Here is a 16,781-nt window from a genome sequence, read left to right as displayed (position 1 = left end):
GAAGACATTCAAGTAAAAGGCATAAACAGAGCGACTGTCCATTATAGAAGCCAATTGGCAAAGCTACCAGTGTTGGTATTGAGAGGCAGAGGACCAAGCCTTTTAGGGTGAAATTGGCTAAGGGAAATCAAACTTGGTTGAACACAGATTCCAAAGGGAAGCTGGAAGCATTTCTGTTTTGAAAAGGGAGTGTGCAAGGACTCAACAACGTGAAGAAATGCACACTGTCTTAAGCCAAACCCTGGAAGAACAGCAGAAGAACCTGGAAGAGACCCTGCTTGATGACAGAGTTCGAGACAAGGTGAGTGACCTTTGAAGGGAAAAGGAAAACCCGTTGAAAGACCTTCATACACTACAAGATTCCCTCAAGTCAAAGTTCGTACTACTGAAAAAGTATGAAGAGAAACAGAAAGAATTCAGCACCTCTCTGAACAAACTGAAGAATGAGTTGGCAGAGAAGACACAACAATGTTCAATTTCCCAGGAGGCAGCAAACAAATACAAAAAAGAGACGGAAGAGCTGAAGAATCAGCTAAATGAAGTCAAAGAGGCTTTGGCAGCAAAAGTCGCAGAATTTTCCAAGAAGCAGACAGATAATGAAATTTTGGGAGACTCAGGCACTGAGCTCAGACAAGTTGAACTTGCATCTGAGAGAAGTCTGGCCAACAGTGAAGTCAAAAAGAAGGCCGAGGTTAAAGTCTGCGCTAGAAAGAAGAAGGCAAGTAGAAAGAAGATGCAGAAATATTAATAGGGCTTTAATTCTGGCAGCATACAAATACACTTTGTACATAGGTCTGGAAATCAAATCACAAACACTGATGCCCTTAGTCATTTGCCTTTACAAGAAAATGATGAGCACATCCCAGTTCCAAACGAGCTTGTTTTACTGTTAAATTTCTTAGGTTCCTCACCAGTATGTACTCGACAGATCAGAGACTGGGCAAGTCGGGACCCAGTCCTATCTCAGGTACGAGAACAAGTGACCTGGTTGGTCACAGGAGCCTGTACCTGACGAAATGAAACTGTACTTCAACAGAAGACATGAAATAACCAGCCAGGATGGCATCTTATTGTGTGGAGCATGAGTGATAGTTCCTCCAAAGGGAAGGAGCCACTTTTAATTGAGCTACGCAGTGCCCATCCAGGAATTTCCCCAATGCAGACCATAGCACACAGCTATCTATGGTGGCCTGGGATGGATGGTGAAATAGAGAGCTGAGTAAAGCACTGTGTGCAATGTCAGCAACTGCAAAGGTTGCCAGTGACAGCTCTGTTACACCCATGGGAGTGGCCAGATAGACCCTGGGTGCGGTTACATATTGACTACGTTGGAACTTTCCTGGGAACAATGTTTCTGCTCATTGTTGATGATCATTCAAAATGGTTGGATGCATACTAGGTGAAGTCATCAACGTCAGCCGCTACAATTGAGAGACTACGTCAGAGTTTTGCCATTCATGGACTACCATAAGTAGTCATTTCCGATAATGGCAAACCATTTCAATGGTTTATCAGCCTCAATGATATCACTCATGTGAAAACTGCACTGTCCCACCCTTCCTCAAATGGACTGGCCGAAAAGGCAGTTCAAACGTTCAAGGCAGGCATGAAAAAGCTAACTGGTGAATCCTTGGCAACCAAGCTAGCACGCTTTCTTTTTCCATTACAGGACTACGCCTCACACAGCAACAGGTGTCACCCCTGTGGAATTATTGTTGAAATACTGTCTCAGGATGAGATTGAGCTCAAAAATGCTGAACTTAGAGGGGAAGGTGGAAAGGAGTCAGGGAAGCCAGAAAACAATACACAACTGGCAAAGTCGCGAGAGGAAATTTAGCATGGGAGAGCCGGTATACGTGAAAAATTTCGGGAAAGGACCAAAGTAGTTACCAGGTGAAATAAGTGCAGTGACTGGACCTCTATCTTACCATGTGGAGGTGGAAGGCTGGATCATCCGTAAACATGTGGACCATTTGAGGAAGAGGGAGACAAATCATCAAGATATGGTTCCACCAGTGATCATGACCGGGTCAGCGTTTCCTGTTGAGGATACTCAACCCAGGACAGACATATCTGATGTTCCTGTAAGAGTTGAGGATACAGGACTGCAAGTGCCCACCGAAGCACCTGATGCTCAGGCAACTCTGGAAATGGAGGTCCCTGACAAAGAATCTGAAGTTGTGGAGCTGCGATGTTCCACATGTACCAGGAAACCACCTGAAAGACTGAACTTGTAAATTCCTTACCCAGTGTAAATATTGGGCAGGACGTTCTGGTCAGCGAGCAGGGGCGGGGCCTGCTCGCCGACGCGCCAAATGATGTGAGGTGACGTCGGGCGGGCATCCCTATGTCACTGCGCATCATTTAGATTGCCAGTTCGGTGGGTGTGCAGTCGGACTGTCAATGGCCACTTAAGGCCTTTAAAAAAGTAATTAAGTTAATTAATGGACCTGCCTGTCCAACCTTGAGGCTGGCGGGCAGGCGAGGAGACCAGGCGGCCTTCAGAAAAAGCATGAAACCTCATCCGTGGGCAGGATGAGGTTTCATGAGGGATTTAAAAATGTACAAATATTTCAAAATAAAAGTTATGGACATGTCCCAACTCATGTGACAGTGTCAAATGAGGGGACATGGCAGCGAAATTTTTTTCTCAGCTTTATTTAAAGTTTAACATCTGAGCCGGTCTCCCTGAGGCAGCACTTTGTGAAAGATCGCACTCCCGGCTGAGGGAATCCCCCTACCCCCCCACCCCCTGCCTGCACAGGGAGCGCATTGCTGGCTGGTGGACGTCACGCTGGGCGGGCCTTAATTTGCCCGCCCACATAAAATAGTGGTGCACCCCCAATTGGGGGCGCCAATTGGGAACACGCCCACCCACGCCTGCTCCCGCACAGACCCCCAATGGGGGGTAAATGTTGCCCATTATGTTGTCTTGAAAAATATGTACTTGTGAATATAATATGTATAGCTGAGTTAAAGGGGGAGGAATGTAGTAATTATGGTTTTATTTAGTGTGCAAAGTACCTTTAAGAATAATGCTTTTTAAAGAAGATCGCATGATCTGTAGTAACCAGTCGGAGAGTAGCTCGGGCTTCCTCAACAGTCAGTGTAGAGACAGAGTTGGAGTTGAAAGCACATGCGTTGTTGCTGCTGAGTGTATTGTAAATAAACTTTAATTTTTTCATCCAAGAAGTGTCTGTGGATCAACTCTATCATTAACAGTACAACTCAGCCATCCTACGACAATAAAATATCAAGTGATAAGGAACAAGGCAGGCAAACAGTGTGGAGATGATCTCATAGGCTCATTCATCTGAAAGACCTATTCCTCTTCCTATTAATGAAGAAAAATATCCTGAGGAGCTTTGTTCAAAAGACAGTAGAATCCTTAGTTGATTTGTGGCGCTGGCATGTACCCTGAATATACAGATGATGGAGGAGTCATGAAAAATGCGTGGGGATAAAGTTTTTAATTAAATTTCTGTAGCTGGCAAGTGTATTAAGTAAATGCTGTGGTGTAGAGCAGTTTGTAACATCACCCTCTAAGGGATTCCATTTCTCCCCATTAGCTGCATGCTGATTAATAGTGAGTTATGTTGGAAGTTGGCAGGAATTTCAATCAAAGTCGTCAATGATTTGTGAATGTTATTGGAATTGCAGAGAGTCAAAACTACCTGTCTCACCTCCTGTATTCCCTGCTACCTTGATCCGTGTGGTCAATCAGGACCTTCATTTGTCACCAACAGTGGGCGCTGCCATTTTGCCACTGCATGGCCTTCTGGGTAAACTGACATGTCAGAAAGCTCACAAATTCAAAAAGCAGAGTCAATGTAGCAGATTAAATATCTAAGATATATTTCTATCGCATTTCAGTTCTCGGTTTGAATTCTTCATTTCTCTAACACTTGATTATTTCTTATTTTTCACTGGAGACTGACCTTCCCACTTGCTTCTGAAAACATTTCACCATCCTTGTTAGGGTTTTTAAATGGACTTCTAAAAATACATCTCTCCAACTTGTTCTCTCCCTCTACCACCCACCCTTATTCCTTCATTAATTTCCTTGCTGCTCAAATTCTCCCCGTTGATCACAACAGGATTCCACAAAGAGTAAAGTGACAATGGCAGTGATGTTGATTGAGGAATACATATTGACCGGGGCTCTGGGAAGAACCCTCCCTACCTCCCAGCTCTTTGAAGGCTGAAAGACAGGGAACAGAGAGTAGTGGTGAACAGTTGTTCTTCAGATTGGAGGAAGGTATACAGTGGGGTTCCTCAGGGGTTGATACTAGGGTCATATATATATATATATATATATATGTAAGAGATGCAGATGAAACGTAACTTGGAAGTATTATGAACTGTGAAGTGAATAGTGATAGACTTCAGGAGAACATAGGCAGGCTGGTGGAACGGGTGGACATGTGGCAGATGAAATTTAATGCAGAGAAGGATGAGGAGGGTTAATATAAAATACAGTGTACAATTCTAAAGGGGATTGAGGGGTAGAGAGGCCTGGGGTCCAAATGCACAATTCATTGAAGGTGGGAGAGCAGTCTGAAGAAGAGGTTAAAAGGGCATCCTGGGCTTTATAAATAGAGATACAGAGTACAAGCAAGGAAGTTATGGTGAACCCTTTATCAAACACTTGTGTTCAATTCTGCACACTGCACTTTAGGAAGGATGTTAAGGCTGTAGAGAGCAAGAATAGTTCCAGGGATGAGCGACTTCAATTAAATGAATAGGTTGGAGAAGCTGGCATTGTTTTGAGAAGAGGAGATTTGATAGAAATGTTTAAAATCAGGAGGGTTTCTGGACAGGGTAGAAAGGGTTGTTCCCATTGGTGGAAGGGTTGGGAATCAGAGGGCATCAGTTTAAGATGATTGGCAAAAGAACCAATTCAACAACACTAGGAAAGTCCTTTTGACGTAGTGAGTGATTAGGATTTGGAATGTACTGTCTGAGAATGGGGTGGACGCAGATACAATTGCGGTTTTCAAAAGGGAATTGGATAATTCCTGGTGAGGAAATATTTGCAGGGTTACAGAGAAGGGTAAGAGAGTAGGAGTAGCTGAGTTCAGCTTGTAGAGAGCTGGTACGGACTTGACGAGCCAAATGGCCTCTTTCTGTGCTGTAATCATCCCATGATTCTTACATGGTCGTCATTTCTTACCCACCCTAATTGCCCCGAGAAGGTGGTGGTGTGGCTTTTTTTGAGTGACCCTGTAGACAGCGAAGAGTTAACCATATTGGTGTGGGACTGAAGTAGACTGGGCTAGGTAAGGACAGAGCTTTTCTTCCTTAAAAGGACATTAGTGTTAAATATGACAATTCAACATGGCCATTATTATTGATACTAGCTTTTTAATTTCCAAGTTTGCTTAAACTGAATTCAAATTCTCAAACTGCCATGGTGGGATTCAAACTCAACGTTCTCTGGGTTATTAGCCCAGTAGCATAGCCACTACTCTACCGTACTCCCATAGTGTGCCAAAAGATGTAACTTAAAAATATATGAGTTTGTTATGAGCGCACAGTTTAAAAACTGTCAATTAAAAGGAGTGAATTAAGTAGGTGGGTATAAGATGGGATTCTAGTTGGTGAACATAAGGGTTAGTTTAGGATATATTCAGCTGAATGAGCTCAAATGCATCTCAAAACTGCAGCATCTGCTGAAAGGGATCTTGAGTTCACTGTGACTATTACTGCCAAAGACAGATCGATTGTTCCTGTGTGGTGGTGCATTAACCTTGTGTTAATCTCTTTGACCAAAGGTGACGTCACAGCATCAGCTGACATTCGGATCAAACAAATTCACTTGATGGGAGCTCGGTTGGGTCATAGCCTTGTCAACAAGGTGGAACAATTAAGGTGTGATAGCAGTTGGGAATTAAGATTTTTTAATATCACTCCTCAGTCTTATGGCACATGAATATTAAAGAAAGAAAGTCTTGCATTTCTGTAGCACCTTTCACATTTTATAGCCAATCGAGTAGGCTTGAAATGTGGACACTGTTCACACAATTTGCAGACAGCAATGAAATATTGACCGGACAATCTGGGGAGGATTCATAGCCTTTGATGGTGCGGTGGTGGGGGGGGTGGTGGTGGGCAAGCACAGAGATGGGCAGGATGAGTTTGTGGTGTTGCCTGCCATGCCGGTTCCTGAGCTCCATTCCGTCTCTGTGCCATTTTTGGCTTAAGGGCCCTTCCTGCCTGTTTGGCTTCAGCTGCCACTGTAAGCTGCCCTGTAGGGGGCATTCTCAATTTTCAATTTTAACATGTTGGAGAGGGGGCCCTTACACCTTGGCTCACTTTTACCTGCAGAGGCATCCCGCTGCTTCTTCAGTGCTGGAGATTCAGTGCTCCACTTGGTGCTCCAGCTTCGAGAGCCTGCCCACCACTCTTAATTGGACAGTAAGCCTGGCTTCTAGCCAATAAGGGCCAAAGTGGGGAAAATCACAGATGAGTGACAGCTCCCCATACAGTGCAGGCTTCTCAGCTCCATTTGGGCCTGATGACAGGGTCCCGAAGCCCATGGGGAAAATTCTGCCCTCTCTTATAGTGATTTTGGTTGAAGGATCATTATTGGCTGGGGAGAATTACACTGCTTTTCTTCAAATAATGACATGGAATCCTTGACATCCACCCAACAGGATTGACGCAACTTAGAAGTGAAAAAAAAAACACATCTGAGACTGCAGCACCCCCTGAATACTGCATTGCAATTTTACCTCAGCAGCCTGAACGGGAAATAGCAGTGAGTTTCCTGTAAGGTGAAGATGGAGGGTGGAGGGTGGGTAGAAAATGAGAGGATGAGGGAGGGTAAAGAGAGAGCAGAGAGAGAGAGACGGAGCTTGATGTGAATAGCCCAAAAGGGTACTTTTAAAAAAAACTTCCCTTGCAGAACCAGGAAGAGCACACGTAATTCTTCGAGCTCTGAAAGTTTAGGCTTCCACTGTGTTGGAACTCCCTCCCTTGCTTGATCATCAGATACCTATGGAATGACCCTGGCAACTGATGCCATCATCTACCTGGTCTTAACAGGCATGTAATTGTTATCTGTACTACAATGTGCAGTCAGTGTGAGTCCAGTTCAATGTTCACTTGTTCTAAATCTCCTCCTCACTAATTCTCTGATCAGCTGGCCGTAATCACGCTAGAGCATGTAAACCAGAGGTTCCTGTTGACCTTCTGCTGAAGTTCAACAGTCAACTGGGAAAGAACACCCTCCCACCTCTTACCATGCCCAGACCAAGCAGGGTTACCAACTCTGGTAGAAGATGTGCCTGGAGGATACATCGCATGACCTGCCCCTGACCACTCTGCCCAGTCCGGCTGTAATTTAGACCCCTCCACCCTCTCCAATATTGTTATGACTCATAGATAAAAGTATTCAAGGGAACCGAAAGCAATCCACAATTTGTTTTCCCTGTTTTTGTTCATTGTAATACCCCGGGGATTAATCTTTTATTCCTGAGACTCCAGGACAACCCTGGAGGGCTGGCAACCGAGGAGCTTCCCAGTGAGTGTTCGAATGAAAGAGGGAGGGAGGGCAATACTAGAAATTCAATGGGCTGATAAAGATTGGTGAACGCTATAGAATCTAGAGCAGGTAATTTACAGGAGAGATTTGCCTAAGGTAATGAAAACACTGGACGAAACCAGAATGGGACCAAGGATGCGGGTCTTCAGTTATGTGGAGAGACTGCAGAAGCTGGGGTTGTTCACTTTCAACCAGAGAAGGTGAAAGGAATATTTAATAGAGGTGTTACAATTATGAAAACTTTCATACAGTAAATAAGGATAAAGAGTTTCCACTGGCAGGAGGGTAGGTAGCCAGTGGATGCAGATTGAAGATAATTAGCAAAAGGACTAGGGTGGAATTTAACGTCTCCCCCATCCCAGCAGCGAGTTTGGAGGTGAAGGGCATTTAATCAGGCAGGAGGGTGTGAGCAGGGTACACCACCACCTTCCCGCCTTGACCCAATTAAAGGCGAGATAGTCAGCTACTGGTAACATCACTAGACTAGTAATCTAGCAGACTAGGCAAATGCTCTGGGGACAGGGGTTCAAATCCCACCATGGCACACAAACATACAAATTAGGAGCAGGAGTAGACCACTCAGCCCCTCAAGCCTGCTCCACCATTCAATAAGATCATGGTTGATCTGAATGTAACCTCAACCCCATATTCCTGCCTACTCCTGATAAACTTTCACCCCTTTGGCTTATCAAGAATCTATCTAGTTCTGTCTTAAAAATATTCAAAGACTCTGCCTCACCACCTAATGAGAAAGAGAGTTCCAAAGACTCTCAACCTTCCGAGGGAAAAGATTTCTCCTCATCTCTGTCTTAAATGAGCAACCCCTTATTTTTAAGCAGTGACCCCTAGTTCTAGATTCTCCCACAAGAGGAAACATCCTCTCCACATCCACCCTGTGAAGACCCCTCAGGATCTTAAAGGTTTCAATTAAGTCACCATTTAGATAATATGTTTCTTTTTTATTCTTCCTACCAAAATGAACGATTTCACATTTTCCCACATTATACTCCCTTTTCCAGATCTTTGTCCACTCACTTAACCGAGCGATGTCACTTTGTAGCCTCCTTATGTCCTCTTCACAATTTACTTTCCTACCTATCTTCGTGTCATCAGCAAATTTAGCTACCATACCTTCGGTCCCTTCATACAACTCATTTATATAAATTGTAAAGAGTTGAGGCCTCGGCACTGATCCTTGTGGCACACCACTCGTCACATCCTGCCAACCAAAAAAAGACCCATTTATACCAACTCTCTTCCTGTTAGCTAGCCAATCTTCTATCCATGCCAATATATGTTACCCCCTACACCATGAGCTTCTATTTTCTGCAATAACCTTTGATGTGGCACTTTATCAAATGCCTTCTGGAAATCTAAGTACAGTACCTCCATTGGTTCCCCTTTATCCACAGCACACGTGACTCCTTCAAAGAACTCCAATAAACTGGTTTTCATTTCCCTTTTACAAAACCATATTGACCTGCCTAATTGCTTTGAATTTTTCTAAGTGCCCTGCTATAATACCTTTAACAATAGCTTTGAACATTTTCCCTATGACAGCTAACTGGCCTGTAGTTTCCTGCTTTCTGTCTCCCTCCCTTTTTAAATAAATGAGTTACATTTGCTATTTTCCAATCTAATGCACCTTCCCCGAATCTAAGGAATTTTGGAAAATTAAAACCAATCCATCAACTATCTCACTAACCACTTCTTTCAAGACCTTAGGGTGAAGTTCATCTGGACCTGAGGACTTGTCAACCCACAGCCACAGCAATTTGCTTAATACCACTTTCCTGGTGATTGTAATTTTTCTTGTTCCTCCTGCCCTCCTTCCTTCTGATTTACAGATTTTTCTCATTATTTGTATCCTCTATCGTGGAGACAGAAGAAAAATACCTGCTTAATTCATCTGCCATCTCCCTATTTTCCATGATCAATTCCTCAGATTCACTTTCTGTAGGACTATTGCTTACTTTGTTCATTCTTTTCTTAATTAAATATCTATAGAAACTCTTATTATCCATCTTTATATTTCTGGCTAGCTTTCTCTCATACTCTAATTTTCCCTCCTTATTAATCTTTTTGTCATCCTTTGCTGTTCTTTATATTCTTTACAATCTTCTGACCTGCCACCCGTCTTTGTGTAATTATATGCCTTTTCTTTAAGTTTGATACTGACTTTAACTTTTTTAGTTAACCATGGATGGTGGGCCCTCCCCTTGGATTTTTTCTTTCTCATTGGAATGTATCTATTCTGTGTATTCTGAAATATCCCTTTAAATGTCTGCCACTGAACCTCTATCGACCTATCCCTTAACCTCATTTGCCAGTTCATTTTATCTAGTTCTGCTTTCATGCCCTCATTATTACCCTTATTTAAGTTTAAAATACTAGTTTTGGATGCACTCGTTTCTCCCTCAAAATGAATGTAAACTTCAATCATATTATGCTTGCTGCTACCTAGGGGTGCCTTCACTATGAGGTTATCAATTAACCCTATTTCATTGCTCAATACCAGCCTGCTCTCTGGTTGGCTCCAGAATGTGCTGTTCTAAGAAACTATCCTGAAAACATTCTATGAACTCCTCATCTATGCTACCTTTGCCCATCTGATTTTTCCAGTCTGTGTAGATTAAAATCCCCCATGATTATTGCTGTACCTTTCTGGCAAGCTCCCATTATCTCTTCTTTTATACTCTGTCCTATTGTGTAGTTACAGTTAGGGGGCCTGTATACCACTCCCACAAGTGACTTCTTTGTCTTTATCATTCCTCATCTCTACACAAACTGCTTCTACATCCTGGTTTCCTGAACTTAGGTCATCCCTCTCTATTGTGCTAACACCACCATTAATTAACAGAGCCACCCCTCCACCTTTTCCTAACTTCCTGTTCTTCCTGAATGTCACATCCCCTTCAATATTCAAGTCCCAATGTCATCTTGTAGCCATGTCTCTGCAATGACTATCAGATTGTACTTATTTGTTTCTATTTGTGCTATCAATTCATCTGTTTTGTTTCAAATGCTTCCTGCGTTTAGACACAAGGCCTTTAGTTTTGCCCTTTTATTATTTTTATAATATCTGGCCTGATCTGCTGTTTTACTCTTAGATTTGTACTCTCTGTCCCTTCCTGTCACGGTCTGTTTATCATTTCCCATATCAATACCTGTCTTTCTTGCCTTGTCTCCACCCTTTGGTTTACCACATCACATTTGATCCCTTGACCTCACTATTCAGTTAAAACCCTCTCTACTTCCCTAGTTATGCAGCTCATGAGGGTACCAACTCTAGCACGGTTCAGGTATAGACCGTCCCAATGGTACAGATCCCACTTTCCCCAATACTGGTGCCATTGTCCCGCGAACCTCCTCTGTCACCATGGCCTGGGTAGCATCTGCTTCCTTGTTAATGACAGGTGCAAAGTATTCAGCCATGCCCCCTGCCTCCATGTGTAAATCCCCTTTTTGGCCCCTAATTGGCCCTACTCTTCCTTTTGTCACCCTTTTACTATTTAAAAAAAAATAATTTATGGGATGTGGCGTCGCTGGCTAGGCCAGCATTTATTGCCCATCCCTAATTGCCCATGAGATGGTGGTGGTGAGCTGCCTTCTTGAACCACTGCAGTCCACTTGGTGTAGGTAAAACCACAGTGCTGTTAGGGAGGGAGTTCCAGGATTTTGACCCAGCAACAGTGAAGGAATGGTGATATATTTCCAAGTTAGGATGGTGAGTGACTTGGAGGGGAAATTCCAGGTGGTGGTGTTCCCACTTTGACCTTCTAGATGGTAGCAGTTGTGGATTTGAAAGGTGTTGCCTAAGGAGCCTTGGTGAGTTTCTGCGGTGCATCTTGTAGATGGTACACACTGCTGCCACTGTTCATCGTTGGTGGACGGAGTGAATGTTTGTGGATGTGGTGCCAATCAAGCGGGCTGCTTTGTCCTGGATCATGTCAAGCTTCTTGAGATTTGTGGGAGCTGCACTCAACGAGGCAAGTGGAGAGTATTCCATCACACACCTGACTTGTGCCTTGCAGATGGTGGACAGGCTTTGGAGAATCAGAAGGTGAGTTACTTGCTGCAGGATTCCTAGCCTCTGACCTGCACTTGTAGCCACAGTATTTATATGGCAAGTCCAGTTCAGTTTCTGGTCAATGGTAACCCCCAGGACGTTGGTATTGGGGATTCAGTGATGGTAATGGCAAGAGGTGATGGTTGGATTCTCACTTGTTGGAGATGGTCATTGCCTGGCACTTGTGTGGCGTGAATGTCAATTGCCACTTGTCAGCCCAAGCCTGGATATTGTCCAGGTCTTGCTGCATTTGGTCATGGACTGCTTCAGGATTTGAGGAGTCGTGAATGGTGCTGAATGTTGTACAATCATCAGTGAACATCCCTACTTCTGACCTTATGATGGAAGGAAGGTCATTGATGAAGCAGCTGAAGTTGGTTGGGCCGAGGACACTACCCTGAGGAACTCCTGCAGTGATGTCCTGGAACTGAGATGATTGACCTCCGACAACCACAACCATCTTCCTTTATGCTAGGTATGACTCCAACCAGCAGAGATTTTTCCCACTGATTCCTATTGACACCAGTTTTGCCAGGGCTCCTTGATGTCACACTCAGTCAAATGCTGCCTTGATGTCAAGGGCAGTCACTCTCACATCACCTCGGGAGTTCAGCTCTTTTGCCCATGTTTGAACCAAGGCTGTAATGAGTTCAGGAGCTGAGTGGCCCTGGAGGAACCTAAACTGGGCATCAGTGAGCAGGTTATTGCTAAGCAAGCGCCACTTGATAGCACTGTTGATGACCCCTTCCATCACTTTACTGATGATTGAGAGTAGACTGATGGGGTAGTAATTAGCCAAGTCGGATTTGTCCTGCTTTTTGTGTACAGACATGCCTGAGCAATTTGCCACATAGCTGGGTAGATGCCAGTGTTGTAGCTGTTACTGGAACAGCTTGGCTAGGGGCGCGGCAAGTTCTGGAGCACAAGTCTTGAGTACTATTGCCAGAATATTGTCAGGGCCCATAGCCTTTGCTGTATCCAGTGCTTTCAGCCATTTATTGATATCACGTGGAGTGAACTGAATTGGCCGAAGACTGGCATCTGTGATGCTGAGGAACTCCGGTGGAGGCCAAGATGGATCATCCACTTGGCACTTCTGGTTGAAGATTGTTGTGAATACTTCAGCCTTATCTTTTGCACTGGTGTGCTGGGCTCCTCCATCAGTGAGGATGGAAATATTTGTGGAGCCTCCTCCACCAGTGAGTTGTTTAATTGTACACCACCATTCACGACTGGATGTGGCAGGACTGCAGAGCTTAGACCTGATCCATTGGTTGTGGAATCGCTTAGCTCTCTCAATCACTTGTTACTTATGCTGTTTGGCACGCAAGTAGTCCTGTGTTATAGCTTCACCAGGCTGACACCTCATTTTTAGGTATGCCTTGTGCCTCTCCTGGCATGCCCTCCTTCACTCTTCATTGAACCAGGGTTGATCCCGTGGCTTGATGGTAATGGTAGAGTGGGGTATATACCGGGCCATGAGGTCACAGATTGTGCTTGAGTACAATTCTGTTGCTGCTGATGGCCCACAGCGCCTCATGGATACCCAGGTTTGAGCTGCTAGATCTGTTCTAAATCTATCCATTTAACATGGTTGTAGTGCCACACAGCACAATGGAGGGTATCCGCAATGTGAAGATGGGACTTTGTCTCCACAAGAACTGTGCGGTGTTCACTCCTACTGATACTGTCATGGACAGGTGCATCTGCTGCAGGCAGGTTGATGAGGATGAAGTCAAGTGTGTTTTTCCATCTTGTTGGTTCCCTCACCACATGCCAGAGACCTGCTCCTTTCGGACTCGGCCAGCTCAAACTGTGGTGGTGCTACCAAGTTACTCTTGGTGATGGAATTTGAGGTCCCCCAACCAGCGTATATTCTGTGTCCTTGTTGGTGTACTGATTCATCAGCTGAGGAGTGCAGGGTGGTGGGCAGTACGTGCTAATTAGCAGGACGTTTCCTTGCCCATGTTTGACCAGATGCCATGAGACTTCATGGGGGCCAGAGTTGATGTTGAGGACTCCCAGGGCAACTCCATCCTGACTGTATACCACTGTGCCTCCACCTCTGCTGGGTCTGTCTGGTCAGTGGGATAGGGCATACTCAGGGATGCTGATGGTGGTGTCTTGGACATGATCTGTAAGGTATGGCTCTGTGAGTATGACTATGTCAGGCTGTTGCTTGACTAGTCTGAGAGACAGCTCTCCCAATTTCGGCACAAGCCTCCAGATATTAATAAGGAGGACTTTACAGGTTCTATAGAAGACTTTGGGATTCTGCTTTATGTTGACTGCTTTTCTCATAATCCCTCTTTGCTTCTCTTATTTGCTTCTGCACCTCCCCTCTGAACCTTCTGTATTCAGCTTGGTTCTCAATTGTATTTTCTATCTGACACCTGTCATAAGCACACTTTTTCTTCTTTATCTTAATTTCTATCTCTTTTTTTCATCCAGGGATCTGTGGATGTGTTTGCCCTACCTTTTCCTTCTGAGGGGATATACCTTGACTCTGCCCAAACCATTTCTTCTTTGAAGGTAGCCCATTGTGTAGCTACAGTTTTTCCCACCAACCTTTTGTTCCAGTCTATTCTAACCCATGCATGCCCATGGGTTATGCCCAGCTCCATTCTAAACCTTATGATACAGCGATCACTGTCTCCTAAATTTTCCCCCAGTGACACTTGATCTACTTGGCCCACCTCATTTCCAAGAACCAGGCTCAACGGTGCATCCTTTCTTGTTGGATTGGACACATACTGCTGTAGGAAATTCTCCTGTACACAATCTAGGAACTTTTTCCCCCCTCTGCCCTTTACACTACCACTGTCCCAGTCTACATTCAAGTAATTAAAGTTCCCCATTATAACTACTCTATAATGTTTGCACCTCTTTGTAATTTCCCTGCAGATTTGTTCCTCTACATTCTTCCCACTAGTTGATGGTCTATAGTTTACAACGAGCAATGTAATTGCACCCTTTTTGTTCCTTAGCTCTAGCCAAATTGATTCTGTCCTTGAACCCTCTGAGACATCCTCTTTCTCCAGCACTGCAAAGCTCTCCTCAACCAATACCGCCACCCCTCCTCCTTTTCTTCCTGCCCTATCTTTTCTGAATGCCTTGTACCTAGGAATATTTAACACCGAGTCTTGCCCTTCCTTGAGCCAGGTTTCTGTTATCACTATAACATCACATTTCCACATGGCAATCTGCACCTGTAAGTCACCAATCTTATTTACTATGCTCCGTGCATTCACATACCTGCATAGTAACCCTGATTTAGACTTCATTACTTTCTCCCTTACTCCGACTCCGCCTATTAACTTACTATTCTCTATACTAGTGCTATCTGCTTTCCCAGTATTTTCTGCACCTTGGTATCACTCACTAATATTCTTTACTGGTTCCCACATCGCTGTTGAGTTAGTTTAAAGCCTCTCCAGCTGCACTAGCAAAGCGCCCTGCAAGGAACTCAGTCCTGGCTCTGTTCAGGTGCAACCCGTCCGGCTGGTACAGATGCCATCTTCCCCAGAGCCAGTCCCAGTGCCCCAGGAATCTAAAGCCCTCCCCCCTTCACCATCTTTCCAGCCACGCATTCATCTGTCTTATCCTCCTATTTCTGTACTCACTTGCTGAGGAGATCCTCCTGGAAACCCAGTGGGGCTTCCGACCATCCCGGAGTACTGCAGACATGGTCTTTGTGGCTGGACAGATCCAGGGAAAATGTTGGGAGCAAAATCAAGAATTGTTCCTTGCCTTCATCAACCTGACCAAGGCATTTGATTCTTTAAATCGTGAAGCTCTATGAATCATCCTCCAACGCTTTGTTTGCTAGTTTGTCACCATCCTGAGACTCCTGCAGGACAACATGGCTGCCACCATCCTGAGCGGAGGATCTGAAACTGACACCTTTCACATCCGGACTGGGGTCAAACAAGATTGTGTGATCATCCCCACCTTGTTCACCATTTACCTGACCGTCATCGTCCACCTCATCTGAGATGACCTACAACCTGGTGTCAGCATTCAGTATCGTCTGGACAGGAAGTTCTTCAGCCTTGGTCGCTCCTGGGCAAAAACCAAATTCACCGCCATGGACATCCATGACCTTCAGTTTGCGGATGACGGCTGCGTGATGTACAGGATATGCAAAGGAGGCTTGACCTCTTCAACACCTCGTTTAAGAGGCTTGGCCTGTCCTTAAACACCACCAAGATGAAGGTCCATCACCAACCTCCCCCATGCCAATTGAGCATCCTTTGTGCCATCCATATAGATGGGGTGGCTCTGGACTATATGCGGCACTTCCCTTATCTCGCAGCCACCTCTCCCAAGGGGCTACCACCAATGAGGAAGTCCAACACTGAGTCTACTGTGCCAGCACTGCCTTCTTCAAGCTTTGACAACAGGGACCTTTGCAAGTCAATAAAGGTTCTGGTTTATAAGGCTGTTGTATTGACCACCCGCCCTCGACTGCAGTGAAACATGGACTGTCTACCGAAGCCACATTAAGACCCCTGAGAGCTTCCATCAGCGGTGTTTGCATTGAATACTAAGAATCAAGTAGGAGGACCGCCAGACTAACGCGAGCGTCCTCCATGAAGCTGCGTCGACCAGCATTGAAACCCTGTTCCTGTGGAACCAACTCTGATGGATGGGCCATTGCACCCAGATGCCTGAAAATCACCTCCCTTGGTAGGTTCTCTTCTCACAGCTCTCCATTGACCAATGCTCATGGGGCGGCCAAAGGAAAATATATAAGGATGGGCTCAAGGTCGCCCTAAAGCACAGAGGCATTAACAACACTGACTGGGAGGAGAATGCTGCTGATTGCTCGGCATGGCACCACCACCACTTCGAGGCTCAGCGACTCGCCTGCAAGGCGGATTAGCAGCAGCAGGGGAAGGAGAAGGAAGCCAACCCGGGGCTGCGATTTCCACTCCCCTGCGCAACAACGTGCTCCCACTCCGGAAGAACATGTGAATCCAAAATTGGGCTCCTCAGCCATCTGAAGTCTCACCAAGCACGACGGAAGTCATCCTCAATTCCGAAGGACCGCCGATAACAACTGGGAGTAATCCGGAGATTACATTGATCACGACCTCTGGCTGTTCACCCTCCCCCAGAAGAGTGCCCTGCAGCCACTTGGCACCCTTGAACCTGGCACCAGGG

Source organism: Cetorhinus maximus, chromosome 14 (assembly GCF_964194155.1).
Source record: "Cetorhinus maximus chromosome 14, sCetMax3.hap1.1, whole genome shotgun sequence".
Lineage (NCBI taxonomy): Eukaryota > Metazoa > Chordata > Chondrichthyes > Lamniformes > Cetorhinidae > Cetorhinus > Cetorhinus maximus.
The sequence above is the reverse complement of the archived record's forward strand: the minus strand, read 5'-3'. Positions refer to the sequence as shown.